This window comes from Mustela nigripes, chromosome 11, assembly GCF_022355385.1.
Source record: "Mustela nigripes isolate SB6536 chromosome 11, MUSNIG.SB6536, whole genome shotgun sequence".
Classification (NCBI taxonomy): domain Eukaryota; kingdom Metazoa; phylum Chordata; class Mammalia; order Carnivora; family Mustelidae; genus Mustela; species Mustela nigripes.
The window spans coordinates 3,994,026-4,009,716 of record NC_081567.1 but is presented as its reverse complement, the minus strand read 5'-3'; the positions used below and the strand labels follow the sequence as shown (position 1 = coordinate 4,009,716).

General features: G+C 48.6%; 1 protein-coding gene across 1 annotated transcript in view; it reads left to right on the top strand.

The window, feature by feature from the left end:
* RNF216 (ring finger protein 216) overlaps positions 1 to 15,691 on the top strand; it is a 159,594-nt gene that overhangs the window by 81,258 nt on the left and 62,645 nt on the right. The gene's annotated exons all lie outside the window — the stretch shown is intronic.

Here is a 15,691-nt window from a genome sequence, read left to right as displayed (position 1 = left end):
GAGTAAATCCTGTCACTTTTTCCCATGTGTCCCACACCAACCAGGTGCTTGAAGCAGGCTGTGTGGAAGGGCAGGCATCCCGAGGTGGCATTGCCCTGCGGTGGGCTCCCTGTTGCACGTGCGCACTGAAGGCCGAGCCCCACACCAGGAATTTCTGTCTCCTCGCCTTGCCCTCCTATTCTTCCACAAAGGATGGAGCCATAGCAGAATCCTCCATACCAAGAGCTTTTCAGATCCACTTGATAAAAAAGGGCTATTTCCTTTATTCAGTTCTTTGAACTCTTTTCCTCTGTTTCCTCATTTAATCAACATTGGAGTTCAGAGTCTGTTACTTTAAAAAGCACAGTCATCTGTATGGTAATGTTAGCCATGGCCATTTAGGGGCCTTTGTCATGCTTTATCAAAAGCAACCCTTTTTTAATAAGAATGTGAAATAGGGGCACCTGTGTGGCTCAGTCAGTTAAGCTTCTGCCTTTGGTTCAGGTCACAATCTCAGGGTCCTGGGATCGAGCCCCATGTTGGGCTTCCTGCTCAGCAGGGAATTTGCTTGTCCCTCTCCCTCTGCCTGCTGCTCCCCCTGCTCGTTCTCGCTCTCTCAAATAAAATCTTTTAAAAAAAGAATGTGAAACAGATTAACTGAGAATTATCCAGTGCTAGAGTCACTAACAAAATTTTACATAACCCATCCTTAAAAAATAAGATCGATCTATAGGTACTGATCAGGAGAACTCTCCAAGAAATGCACTATCAAGTGAAAACAGCGAGGTAAAGTGTGTGCAGTGTGTTTGGGTCCTCTTGTATAAATATGTAAAAGGTTTATCTGTTAAGTATATATATTATTTTTTTCTGGAATGAAACAAAAACTGCCAACAGAAGGGTTAAAACAAGAGGAGTCCACTCTGTCTTCATTTATGCCTTTTGTGTTTCTTAGTAGTGTGTCCACGGGTGTCCTTGCTCTCACCAGTCATCTCAGTATCAACAGAAATTAAAACAAAACACCCAACAACCCCAAGACAGAAAACGTGTTTTAGCCAAACCCTTTCTCCTCCTGACATTCAGTGTGTCTGGAATGAACCAGTCAGCAGCTCTGGCTTCCATTTCTTGTAGCTTTTGGATATGTGAGTGTCTGGTACTATATACAGTTCCCACCCCACTTCATTTACGGTCCACTTTTTACAACTTTTTTTATGCTCTCCTCTCAACATAAGATAATTGAAAGAAGACGAATCATTGCTAGAAATGCCTTTCAGTTTTTCAGTTTTGTGCTTTTAACAGCAGAATAACACCCTGGTGTCCTCACTGCCCAGCAGTAGGAATCCGGGACTTGAAGCAGGAAAGTCTTCTGTTAAGAATACTCTCATGTCTGTTCCAGGAAATCTTGGCAGAGCTTCATGGCATTTCAATGGTAAAGTTCCATCTCACTCATTTGAACTGCACGGCTCCCTCCATCTGTTAGACCTAGATTCGTGTCAGTGTCCATATCTGTCATCGTGTAGAAGTGAGATTCACATGGCAGGAACTTTGAGGCTAAAATCTGTGTTGTATGTTTTCTCAATTAGGGAACAGAATCAATACACAGAAAGCAGAGACTTTGCTGATTGGATATACCCATTGCTCTGATGTTTATTTACTGCTGGAGCCACCTCTCTGATTTCATTTCCAAAAGCTAGTACCTTCCATTTAACATAAGTAGGCTTATCAGAAAAGCTGTTTTTTTCCTGCTAGAAAACAGAGGAAACAACAGGGTGATAGGCTGCTGATTATGGAATGACTGGAAGAATTTGGGGCATAACCTATGTAATCTGGGCATGTTCTTCATTCTCTTAGTAGCTTGGTTTCCTCTTCTGTAGAATGGGTATGATGATACCTGCCTGTCTCGGTGGGTTGTTCAGGAATTGAAGAAGGGATGTTGGTAAGGTTCTTAGGTGGCACCTCTCATCTTCAGAAGTTGGGTGTCTTCCCTCCAAGACACACAATAGGTTGGGGTGACCACAATCTCTTTGGTGGTTGATTATCAAAGAGAAGGTTTTCTCTGAAAGACGACACAGAACAGTGTGTTTTATTGAGAAGATAAAATAGAAGAGAGGATCCCAGGACAACAGAAGCAAAGAACTTTTCCAAGACTTTGGGGGGGAGGGGATACCCTGTCAAGACCCAAAGTGGTGGTGACTAAAGTGGAAATTATCAGTGGGCAAATGCTGTGGAGCCTAAAAACAGTGACGATGTTTATCAAGGCTCTTTTTTCTTTTTTTTTCTTTTTTCTTTTTTTTTAAGGTTTTATTTATTTATTTGACAGAGAGAGATCACAAGTAGACAGAGAGGCAGGCAGAGAGAGAGAGGGAAGCAGGCTCCCTGCTGAGCCGAGAGCCGAGCCGAAGGCAGCGGCTTAACCCACTGAGCCACCCAGGCGCCCCTCAAGGCTCTTTTTTCTAAAGCTCAGGATGACCAGAGATTCTAGCTATATTCTTTCTGCCACATTTTTACAACGTGTACTTCACTGAATTTTTTACATAGTTTTCTACAAGACCAGTACTTTAAATGCATTATAATGCTATGAATGTAAAGAAGTCACATTTTGAAAATGTTTTGCTTTTGTCCAAACCTTCTTAACATACATATTTAATTATGAGGCATGAGGATTAATGGGGCTTTGAATATTTAAAGCTCTTTTCCCAGGATTAATTTGATTTAATTACCCCTGAGCTCAGCGTTTCCAGCCTTGGTGACTTGCCGTTTGGATGTGTCTGTGAGAGGAGAAGGGCTCAAGCGTGCTTCCCCACCCGCCAAGCCCCTCCCCGTTCATTTTCAGCTCATCACTTTGTCCTTTCAGTTGGGGGAAGAAAAGAAAAGGTAGTAAAAGTTGCCTCTACGGAGTTCATCTTACAGCTTGCTGTGTTTTCAAAGTAGCAGTGTTTAGTGTGCATCCCTTGGCATCCAGGGCAATAAGATAATAGAACAGTTTCTACAGCCCTGCTCTTCCAGAGATGTAAAAATCCTCACTTGGACCCCGGACAGGGGCCAGTGAACGTCTCCTCTCCCAACATTGATCACAATTATCTATCTAGTTGTGAAGGCAGAACAGGGCCGAGAGCCTGTGGAGCAAAGAGAAGGTGGTATCTTTGTTCAAGGCAGTTGGGTTTTTTCCACCTCAGGCTGTCCCCGCCAGCAGAGCCACCCTTGTGTCCACATCTGTGGCGATGACAGCTGTGGGGAGCTTCCCTGGTTCTGGCAGCCTGAGGCCAGTGACTGATGGCTCACTGTCTTTCTGCTGTGGTCTCGCTCCCTGTAAGAGGCAGAGTGTGGAATGAGCAGCCCGTGACAAAGGTGGCAGGGTTGAGGGGATGCACGGGTTGTAGCCCACAGAAGCTGGCTCGCTCTGGTGTGCCGCTCCCCCGCAGCAGGGCGGGCGCTTGTGCTCAGCCTGAGCGGGGGACAGGGTGTTTAATGATGGCCCTTCCCTGCACAGCCTGGAGCGTGGGGTTTGGGAGCAGCAGCAGACTGCACCAGTAGGAGTTCACGTTTCCTTCCTGCTACAGGAGGGGACCCTACAAAAGCTAAGGTTTTGTGCCTTGAGAGCCCATTGAAATAGCTGTGAAGATGTCAGTAGAGGCTGCCCTGTTCCCCTCTGCTCGGGAGCTAGCAAGGCATGGACACCTGGGCCTTGAGCAGACCTGAGAACGCAACACAACTCCTGGGGTGATCTTTGCTACCACTGACATGAGCCAGGCTTGTTTTCCAGAAGCCCCAGGGGCATCACGCGCCAGGAGTGGCGGCTGGTGCTTCCTGTAGCAGGTCAGGAGTAACAGAGACTGGCAGTAGTTTGAACATCAGGATGGTTTTGTTTGTTTTTATATTTGCTTTTTATTATTATTATTTATTTTAATTAATTTATTCATTTCTTTTTAATATACGTGCTGCCGAAGCGAGCACTTGCTTTTGCTTTTTAATGCACAGGCTCAGCTTTCTAGAAAGCCCCCAACTAGTGGAACCCCATGTTCACCCATCACAAGTCAGTGTCAAATGCTGGCCAGGCTGAATTGCTTTTCTGCCCCCTTGTTCTTCACACATCACCATCTGCTTTTATCTAGTCCTTAACTCAGCCACAGCCAGCCTTCTCACCGTATGTAACTTGTCATGTAATGTTACTATTTTTCCTTAAAAACTTCCCTGCTTTGTCCCGCACCCCACATGCCCCACAATAACTGTACAATTCATTGATTATCTGCTGCTTTGTTGAGCTCTTGAAAAACTATTCCCAGGCTTCAGTATTACCCCTGTTTTACCAGATGGGGACACTGGGGCTTGTGGGGTGACCCGATCAGGTTGGGGGCCACTGGCACGGTGGTGGAAAGACTCCTCTGAGGCAGAAAAAAAGACCTAGATATTTGCTGAATATACTGCAAGGGAGCAGTGGGCAGTACAGCAGAGGGGAGGCTGTGTGCCAGGACGTGGTGACGGGAGGCCAGAGTTAGGGGAGAGTGAGGACGTATGGGAACATATAGAATTTCCCTTTTGTGGTACCTGTGCCTGCTCGCAAGTAGCCCATTGGTGAGTCAGGTCCTGTGGCACTTTCAAGGTGGGTGGCCTGATGGAACTGTTCGTATTCAGCCCAGTGGTCACTGTGGGCCCTTGTGCCTTACTCATGTTACCATCGTTCAAGCCTGTTGCCTAAAAGTGGCCTCTGCCTGGCTCAGGTTAAGTACACACCCATAGACAGAGGCCAGTACATCTGTTTAGAAGGTTCTAGTGACATAGTTAAGATAGTGATGCCCGTGGGGTGCCGGGGTGGTGTAGTCAGTTAAGCGCCCAACTCTTGGTTTTGGCTCAGGTCGTGATCTCAGAGTCCTGAGATCGAACCCCAAGTCAGGCTGCACGCTTAGCATGGAGTGCTTAAGACTGTCTCTCCCTCTCCCTCTGCCCTTTCCTGCATGCACGTGTACTCTTTTTTTTTCTCTCTCTCTCAAGTAAATAAATCTTTAAAGAAAAAAAAAAAGATGATGCGCAAGTACCTGTGGCCAAGGTTACATCTAACGGAGAGCAAGGAGATGACATTGCTCCTACCTTAGTGTGGCAAGGAATGTGGGAGGCACCGGCTGTCCCCCTCATCACTGCGTGAGAAGAGCAGCTGTCCTTTATGGGGTGCACCCAGTTTCTCATTTATCTTTGAGGAGATCCTGCCAGGTACTTGTTCTCCCCATTTTTATTGACAAGGAAGCCCAGGGCACAGGACTTGCGCAGCCTCACACAGATGCCTCTGGTCCGTCTCCCCCTTCCCAACATGTGATGCTGTATCTTTAGCTTGTGGTCTCGCATTTGCTTTTTGTCACATGATTGTAATCATTCTGTAAGCACCGTGTCGTACCCAGCTTTTTTTTTTTTTCCTTAGCCTGACAGAAACACCTTCTGCATTTTTTTTAAAGATTTTATTTATTTATTTGAGAGAGACAGTGAGAGATCATGAGCGATAAGAAGGTCAGAGAGAGAAGCAGACTCCCCGTGGAGCTGGGAGCCCAATGTGGGACTCGATCCTGGGACTCCAGGATCATGACCTGAGCCGAAGGCAGTCGTCCAACCAACTGAGCCACCCAGGCGTCCCCACCTTCTGCATTCTTAAACAGTTGGTGAGCTTGTGTCAGACAGATGTACTCTGGTTGAGTTCCATGTGCCCCAAGTCCGAGGTGTGAAGTGTTTTCCGCTTTTGCTGCTGCAGATAGTGCAGTGCGTGGCTCTTGCACATAAAGCCTCTTCTTTCTTAAAATGGTTCCTTAGGAGACTCCCTAGAGTAGAACTCCTGGGTCCAAGAGAATCTATTTTCTTGAGACTTCCAAAATTCTTTCCAGAATTTGAGTTAACACGTAGTTCTCTTTCCTCCAGTACATGCTGCATATTTTAAAGTTGTTTTGTTTTGTTTTTATTTGACAGAGAGATCACGAGCAGGCAGAGAGGCAGGCAGAGAGAGACAGGAGGAGGAGGCAGGCTCCCTGCTGAGCAGAGAGCCTGATGCGGGACTCGATCCCAGGACCCTGAGATCATGACCCAAGCTGAAGGCAGAGGCTTTAACCACTGAGCCACCCAGGCACCCCATGCTGCATATTTTAAAAAGAAAAGTGCCATAGTATGTTCTTCAGCTCAGATACTGGCTGCCCTTCCATAGCGACCCCAACAGCTGTGAAGGGCTACTCTGAAATGGGTTTTGAAGTGTTCCCGAAGGATTTCAAAACAAAATAGGGATCTTTAGAGTCCACCTTTGAGCAAAAGCCGGTGTGGGCCAGCCCAGAGGTACAGAATCTACCAACCTTGCAGTTTAGAAAGGGGAAAGCCCGCGCTGTGTGTCCCGGCAGGACGGCACTCGCACTCGCTATGCTCTCGGGTGGCCTCCGAGCAGATGGGCGTGCTTGCGGTCGAAGTGCGGGCGCCTGTGGACAGACCCTGCTGTAAGGAGAGCCACTGCTGGGGGAGAAACAGTGCGCAAAGAGCGAGAACAGATTTGCCCATGAGGCTGTGTTGTGTTGTGTTTTGTTTTAATTAGCACAGCATGTATTACTTGTTTCAGGGGTACAGGTCTGGGAATCATCAGTCTAACACAATTTACAGCACTCCCCATAGCGCATACCCTCCCCGGTGTCGGTCACCCAGCCACCCTTTCCCTGCCCCCCACCCTCCAGCAGCCCTCAGTTTGTTTCCTGAGATGGTCTCTTGTGGTTTGTCTCCTTCTCTGGTTTTGTCTTATTTCCTTTTCCTTCCCCTATGATCCTCTGTCTTGTTTCTTAAATTCTTGGTATCCATGAGACATGAAGCTCTGTCTTGAGAGCATGAACATGTTCCCTCAAGGCTTAGGGTGGCTCGGGGAGTTTGTCACCTTCAGTCACCTTTGTAGCATTCTTTAGAAGATCATGCGTGCACCCTTTGAGGCCACCGTCTTGACTCTGAACTTGTTTTGAGTTTGGTCTTTTCCCTTCCCATTCTGGCAATGTGTCCCATTTGTAAACTCCGAACTGAACTGTGGCACTTGACTGGACACCCGGGCCCGTGAATAATGTACTCAGGCAGGCCAGTGCTGTCTGTGGCATGTGGAAGTTGTGACCAGTGAGGCTTGGGCCAGCTCGCCTGATGCAACTGTCCCAAGTTGAGTTGGCGAGATTTGTTGTTGACCTACCTAAGTAATGTAGTCAGGGAGACGTTCATGATGTGCTCAGTTGGTAGACTTAGAAAGGAGGGGGACGCCTGCCCTTGATTCTCAGGGTCCTGTCTGACCCTTAGGGCTTTGAGAAAACCCTTGGAATAAACCAGGAAGAGATGTGCACTGGAAGAGGGCTAGTGGGTTTTAGTGATTTTCCTCCCAGAAGTGTAGAAGCTATTGGAGACACAGTGGCAGGCCCTGGAGGGATACTGACGATCAAAATCTAGGCTCTTTCTGTGGTCTCAGTCAGAAATGGTGGTGGTTTCTGGACACAAGCAGGAGTGGAGGGACCCAAGGGAGAGAGCTGGAAGGACTAGCTAATGGGTGGTAATATCCTTCAGTGTCCCAGGGGAGACTAAGAACAGCTTTGTGAGGAGACCAGGTGATCTGGATTGTTTCAGAAACGTGTAGCCGGGTGGAGCTATAAGCCTGCTGCGTAGGGGAGCTGTCAGAGCCTGGGTGCCACGGGGCGGGGTGGGGCAGCGGGGGCTGACTGATTTTGCCTGGGAGAGTTGGATATCGTGGAGAATCAACTCCACGACTGGACCTAGAAGGCTGCTCTAGGGCTGGGGCAGAGGAGTAGGAGAGGCTCCCAGAAAAGGGTGCAGCATATTGGAAGCGTTTCCAAGGGTGGGTGGGGCGGTGACGTAGCTGGGAGGGGGACAGCCCCTGTGGGAAGTCCATCCAGGTTAGGCAACAGGCTCAACGTGATCACATTCAGTGTCTCGGAAGGTGATCTGGAGGTGAGAAGAGATGGGAGGCAGGGAGAGCAGAGAGGCAGCTTGCGGCGTGAAGACACCTTGCGCAGCCGCACTAACCCCCTCATTACGGGACCATCTGTCACCAGCAAAAAGGCAGTCATGGGCGGGCTGGCCCTTGGGGGGAGCAGCTGGCTTTATCAGAGTGTGATAGGAGCTGGCTCTGGATCTTGTGTGATACTCTAGCTATTGCTGGGCCAGTTGGTTTTGTTTTGTTTTGTTTTGTTTGTTGTTGTGTTTTTTGGTTTTTTTAAGTAGGCTCCAGGCCCAGCATGGAGTCCAGGGTGGGGCTTGAACTCATGACTCTGAGATCAAGACCTGAGCTGAGACCAAAAGTTGGACACCTAATGGACTGAGCCACCCAGGCACACCTCCTCCCCGTCCCCGCCCCCCCCCCCCGCACCCCTGGGCCAGTTCTAAAGGCACTTCTGTGACTATTGTCCTAAAATCAAGGGTTTTAAATGCACACACAGAAATGTGCTCCTTCTCCTGGTGCTGTGCTGTGCTGTGCTTGCTTGCTTGGTGCTTGCTTGCTTGCTTGCTTGCTTTTTAAATTGCATCCTGCAACAGCACATTCCACTGGCGGATTCCACGACAGGCATGTTCTTTCACTTGCTTGATTTCAATGGATTGATTTTGTGATCCATTGCCACAGTACATAGAGCTCAGGCCTTGTCAGATGACTGATTATGCGGTGCAGACAGCAGCTCCCAGAAACACCAGGCAGGGGGAACTGCTGAGGGGCTCTCCAGTCAGCTTTCCCGGTCGGAAGGACTCGACCAACTTCCCTGGCGTCCTCACCGCCTGTCCCTTGGAGGTGGGTCAGGCAACCGTGTTCCCTGCTCAGCTCCATTCTGGGCCTAAGAGATTGGCCCAAAGTTCCTAGGTGGTGGCAGAGCTGGCTGTCAGTCAGCAGCTCTGCCTGCGTTGAGACCCCAGCCCCTGCCTCAATAGCTGTGTGGCCTTCAGCCACTCGCATCACCCTTTGTTGCAGTCTCCTCATCAGGGGTGCTGTGCTCCCGTGGAGGGAGGTCTTTTATCCGGGCCGAAGGACTTAAGGTAAGAAGGTGCTTAGTCCATAAGCATTGAGCCAGTGCTGGCTGTCGTCCCTTATCCTGCTGTGTATCTAAGCTCGTCCTCCTAGATTTGGCAGCCTTACTCAGATATTCAGGCTTCCGTACATTTCCTGTTGCTCTGCTCAGGGCCATCTCCAGTCCCTGTGCAGGCGGGGTTATTGGAAATCAGCTGGTAAACCGCCCGTGCCCCCCGCATCTCCACCTGCTCACACTCGGCTCCACCGCTGCGTGCAGCCTCCTCAGCTGTCTCTGCGGACCTGCTGTCCGGTCCTTTATCACTCTCAGTGCTCTGTCAGCTCTCCCTTTCCTTCTGCTTTCTAAGTGAGAGAAGCCAGCTCTCACTTGGTGAGTTGGTGTCCAGAAATAGGTGTCACCCTCTGTGTGTGAGCCCTCTCCGTCCTGATTGTTGCAGACAGGGCAGGGTGTTCTGCACTGTGCTGGAAGGGCGACGGGGTGAGCAGTCCCGGTAGCCTAGTAGCCAACGCAGAGCAGCGGCTCTTCCCACTTACCGTCCCTGCTGCGCGCTGCTGCAGCTGTACGTGCTGGAGGGGAGTTGTCTCATTCCATCCCCCAGCCCCCTGACATCCACTTTTATAGATTTGGAAACCGAAGGTGGGAGAGATGAGGCATCCACCCACCCGTGGTCACCATTGAGTAAGTGACCGAGGCAAAGTGCCCAGATCTACCCAGCATTCCTGACCACACTGGTTATGTGGGACAGGTTATATGGGGAGCCCTGTTGCACTCGTCTGTCAGAATTCCACTTGTCTGTGTGACGAGATTAGCGGTATGTGCTTGGGAGGCTGTGATGCTGATCAGAGGATTATCTCGGGCAGAGGCAGACGCTTGTCTGTCACTTCCTTCCTGAGACTGATCACAAGCCGTTGTTCTGCAGATCCTGTTCATGAGATATGGATAAAATATTTACATTGCAGAAGCTCAGATGACTTAAGGCTGTGTTGTGTTTCTCTGCAGGTGGCTGTTTTAAGTGAGTTGAAAGCCTTATCGATGGACCCAACATGGGTAGTAGCTTTCCGAGGGGAATTGTTTTATTAGTCTATTGAGGAGCTAATAGTTACAGCAGGCAGCCAGCAGAGGGCCCCAGAGCCTCACAAAAGAAGCCTAGATTTTGTCCTGGGCTGGATGCTTGCCAGTTCTGGAGCCAGCGCCCTTTGGCTCAGTGGGGATGCATTTAGGCAAGCCTGCGCTGGAGTCATCATCTCTGAACTGGGAGGAAACCCCAGCACCTCCAGGATCAAGATACGAATCAAGCAGAAGGTAGAAGTTAACAGTTAATTACAGAAGAACAGTTGCAGAATCTAGTGACCTGATAGTCCATGTGTGGTTTTGCTTTGGGAGTTGGCCGTGAGATTGTGCGCCATTGTATGTAAAGGAGTAACCCACTGGCTCCTGTGGGAACCAGGAAGGAAACAGGAAATTAATTGTCCAACTCCTTCACATTCTAGTATCCCCTTGCCCTGATTTTTGGGTTTCTGATTCAGTAACCCTAATGGCCTCTGTATGTATGACCCTCCCTCCGAGCAGATTCTTTCCTGGAATGTTCTGAGCAGCTGTCCCAGGGCTGTGGACAGTAAATGCTAGTGAGGTAATGACAGACACACCCAGAATGGGATTAGCTGTTTGGCTCTTAACCCTCAGTATTAGCAATTGAATGGCCAGATTCCAGACTAGTTCTTAGTAATTTCTTTCCACGCAGAGGATCCTGGCTGTAGGTGCTTCGAACAATGCCTTTATAAGGACCTGTTGTTATTATCGTCAACTACACACTGTATATGGACCTTTCAGTCATGGTCTACATCTTACTCTTTTCTCTTCTCCTTTTTCTTTTTTTTTGTTCCCTTTATGGTAGAAAGCTCCGGGAAATGATAAGAAAGCCGAAAGAATGGTTATATCATTAGCAGTCACGTCCTCCTATGGGTACAACTTCTCTCCTGCACATCTTTAGTGAGCATTGGAGGCCTTGACGCACGTACAGCAAGTGGAGCAGGTAGTGTTCAGAGGCAGGGGGAAATGATCAGGAGAAATGTATGCTTAGCAGTCTCTAATATGTGCTTGCTCAGAAAGGAACACCCTGATGTATGGAAATGATACAAAGTAAAATCTTTTCAGCTCTCTGCACCTTATAAGCTCTGCAGGAGTGCTGTTAGAATGTTGGGTGGGAAGGCTGTGCACATTGAGATTCTGTAGTGGTTTCTTCTTAAGGTCATTTGACGGGGTGCTGGGTGGTTCAGTTGGTTAAAAGGCTGCCTTGGGCTTTTAAGCCATGATCCCAGGGTCCTGGAATCCAGTCACATCAGGCTCCTTGATAAGCAGGGAGCCTGCTTTTCTCTCTGCCTCAGGCCCTTCCCCCACCCTACCCCCCTACCCCACACCCTCGCGCATGCCTGCGTGTGTACATGCGCACATGTGTGTACATGTGTGCACACTCTTTTGCTCTCAAAAATCCTTAAAAGATGGGGGCGCCTGGGTGGCTCAGTGGGTTAAGCCTCTACCTTCGGCTCAGGTCATGATCCCAGGGGCCTGGGATCGTGTCCCGCATAGGGCTCTCCGCTTAGCAGGGAGCCTGCTTCTCCTCATCTCTCTCTCTGTCTGTCTCTCTGCCTATTTGTGATCTCTCTCTCTGTCAAATAAATAAATAAAATCTTTGGGGCGCCTGGGTGGCTCAGTGGGTTGGGCCGCTGCCTTCGGCTCGGGTCGTGATCTTAGGGTCCTTGGATCGGGTCCCACATCGGGCTCTCTGCTCAGCGGGGAGCCTGCTTCCTTCTCTCTCTCTCTCTGCTTGCCTCTCCGTCTACTTGTGGTTTCTCTCTGTCAAATAAAATCTTTAAAAAAAATTTTTTTTTTAAATCCTTAAAAGAGGGGGAAAAAAAAGATAATTTAACACAACTTCATTTGATTTGTCTTTTAAGAGGCATTAGCCCCAGGACACCTGAGTGGACACCAACTGAGTGGCTTAGTTGGTTAATTGGGGTCCTGGGGTCAAGTTCCGCATCAGGCTCCCTTGCTCAGCAGGGACAAAGAAATAAAATAAAATAAAATCTCTCTGACAAATAAATAAAATCTTCATTTTTTTTAAAGATTTTATTTATTTATTTGACAGACAGAGATCACAAGTAGTCAGAGAGGCAGGCAGAGAGAGAGGAAGGGAAGCAGGCTCCCCGATGAGCAGACACACACCCCCTATGAGGGGCTCAATCCCAGGACCCTGGGATCATGACCTGAGCTGAAGGCAGAGGCTTTAACCCACTGAGCCACCCAGGCGCCCTTAATATCTTCATTTTTTTTTAAGATTTGATTTATTTATTTGAGAGGGAAGGCATGAGCAGGTGAATGGGGCAGAAGCTAGAGGGAGAAGTGGACTTCCCTGGCCCACAGAGCAGGGAGCCCAATGTGGAACTCTATCCCAGGACTCTGAGATCATGACCTGAGCAGAAGGCAGATCCTTAACCAACTGAGCTGCTCAGGCACCTCAGATAAATTTTTTTTTTTGAAAGCAGCAGTAGCTTGTATATTTATATGTATAAATAATGCCCACTGGAAATAGGGACCTTGGTGAGATTGTGTCCTGCAGTCTCTGGTCCTGTGGGAGCAGCCCAGCTGGACGCACACCTGTTCCTGGACCCAAGGTCAGCCTTGAAATCACAGCATCGGACAATGGCTAGAGGGGAAGCTGTTTGAGCCTGAGACCTAAGGAAGGCTGGTGGTTTTTCTGTATGTCATGGTTCTCATATTGTCCTGTGTGTTTGTGAGTCCTTTGTTGTTTTGTTTAATTTTTCCCAGTTGTTAGGCCTGAAGTGCTATTCTTCCATAAAAATAAGGTCTTAGATTAGACCAGCTTTTTCCGGCTCAGGGCTACTCTTTCCAGGTGTGCCTCTGCCCACCCCCCACCCCCGCACCCACCCCCTGCCATGCCCTCTCTGGGTGTCCCAGGAGCACCACTGAAGCTGTGGGAGCCACACACCAGGCAGCCTGGACTGGAGCAGTGGGTCTGAAGCACTCGACACCATTTCTTTCTGTGGGAAACAGTCCCCGGCTCTGCTGCAGGTTGGCTGTGACCCGGCTTGTCTTGTTTTTTACACCTGCCATCAACACTTTCACTGCCAGATTTGTTTTGTGTTGAAGTTTACATAAACTTCTCAGGTAGGGGACTGAGGAAGAGGGAGTTTCTTTGGAACCAGAACTCAATAGAGGAGGTGCTGTGGGCTTCAGGATATGTGTGCTTCTGCCTCTCCCCGTCCACTGAGACACAGCGCGGCAAAGTTTCTCCACAGCAGGAGTCTCCCATGCGGGCCCACGATAGCCCTGGTGCCTGAGACGTGGACAGGAGGCACCCTCTCCAGTAACTAGCTCATAATGGGCACCGAATAAAAGTCCCCTCATCTACGTGTTCCAGAGCCATTGCTGCTTTCCATGCTGTTATCTCAAAATAAAAAATGAAAAAAATGAAGCTTTCAGTTAAATTGTGGGACTCTGCCATCTTACAGCAGAAGCACTAACCATTTTTGCATCCATGTTGTTTAAAGGCTCCCCTCCTTTTACTCCTACAAATGAGTGAGCATCAGCACCTCTTTGAACAGTCTCCCTAGGAGTCCTGGGCCAGCGGATTTTTCTCATAGGCTATGGTTTCTTAAGGTTGTTCGGGGTTTTTCTCTTTAGCTGGATGGAAGAGGTTCTTCAGAACCTTCCAACTTGCTCTTCCACCTGGCCCCGAGTCTCACGCTGGACCAAAGCCCTGGCCTCCTGCTCTCCCTCCTGGCTGCCATATCATGCCAGGTCAGCCTTGCTGTTCCTTCATATCACTGAGGGAGAACCTCCGGTGGCTTCTAGAGCCCCAGGCTTCTGGCCCCTTCCTCACTCCATAGTTAAGAAAACCACGTATTGGGGCGCCTGGGTGGCTCAATGGGTTAAAGCCTCTTCTTTCAGCTCAGGTCATGATCCCAGGATCCTGGGATCGAGTCCCGCATCGGGCTCTCTGTTCAGTGGGGAGCCTGCTTCCCCCTCTTTCTCTGCCTGCCTCTCTGCCTACTTGTGATCTCTGTCTGTCAAATAAATAAATAAAATAAAAATCTTTGGGAGGAAAAAAAAGAAAAAGAAAACCACGCGTGATACATTTTCAAGCGTGGGCTGGGAGTGGTGAGAACAACGGGCCAGGCCGGCGAGTATAGCAGTTCAGTGGGTGAATGTTTCCTTGGTGCCCAGAATTGCCCCTGGCTATATCCAGTCCTGGGCCTGACCCGTGAAGTGCACGGGGAAGTTGTGAAGTGGACGCACACCCCCACCGGATCCGTGCGTGTGTAGTCCTTGTCAACATGATGAACGAGTTTTTAGTTAGCTACCGATAGATAAAATCAGATTTTGTGAAAAATTCCAGATCTCTGGCTTCTCTTAAATTTAAAACCTTGGGCAAACTGAATCTCATTTTTGCTCGGCAGCTGTGTTTTTTTTGTTGTTTTGTTTTGTTTTTGTTTTTGTTTTTGTTTTTTTATTAACATATAGTGTATTACTAGCCCCAGGGGTACAGGTCTGTGAATCGCCAGGTTTATACACTTCACAGCACTCACCACAGCACATACCTTCCCCAGTGTGGCAGCTGTGTTCTTGAATATTACAGTCTCCTGAAAATTAGGGACAGAGTCTACTTCCTAACACGGCGTCCAGCTTGCTTGGTAAATATTTTTTGAAATAGATGTAATTAATTACACCTAAATATCGTAAACTATTTATTTTTGGTACTGGTGAGAAGATAGAGGAAGATGGATACAAATTTAATTCAGCACGTGTTTTGTGAATTCTGGAGACCTCTCTTTATTCCCAGAAAATACAGAGTCTCATTCCTGTCGAAGTTGGTCAGTAGCATAAACTATCTCTGCACATTGCAAGCACTCCACTCTTACTAGGGGGCTGGGGGACGGTGCTTATTCTAAGGCTCGTTGCTCTGCTTCTTTTAACTGAATTTAGCAAACAGAACTCTCCAATCTGATCATTTTGTAGGGTAAGACTATTCGACATCTTCAGTGAAGACAAAAGTAACTGGGGCACCTGGCTGCCTCAGTCGTTAGAGCAGCCCATTGTTGATCTCAGAGTCATGAGTTTGAGCCCCACGTTGGATGTAGAGATTACTTGTTTAAAAACTTAATTAATTAACTGATATTACTACAAGGTTAATGTTCCCCCGGAGTAAACACATATTTGGAGGCAGGTACTTCCAGGAAGCCATGTGTTCATCTGGATTAGAAATAAATGGGTGACATTCTTGGTTTTCTGGAACTCTGCAGTCTGTGTTTTCATCTGTCCCCCCAAGAACCATGACTCAGTCTCCAGCGCATGCAAAAAAAAAAATCAGGGGCACCTGGATGGCTCAGTGGGTTAAAGCCTCTGCCTTCAGCTCAGGTCATGATCCCAGGGTCCTGGCATCAAGCCCCAGGTGGGGCTCCCTGCTCCGCGGGGAGCCTGCTTCCTCCTCTCTCTCTGCCTACTTGTGATCTCTGTCTTTAAAAAAAAAAAAAAAAAAAACAGAGGGCGGTGTGAGGGGTCACGGCTGCTCATGAGGCACCACCGTCTAGGGTTTGATCGACATCAAAGGCTCCTTTATTAGTTGGCTAGGGGTGCCATAGCCAAATGCCATACACTGGGTGGCTTAAACAACAGAAACTGAT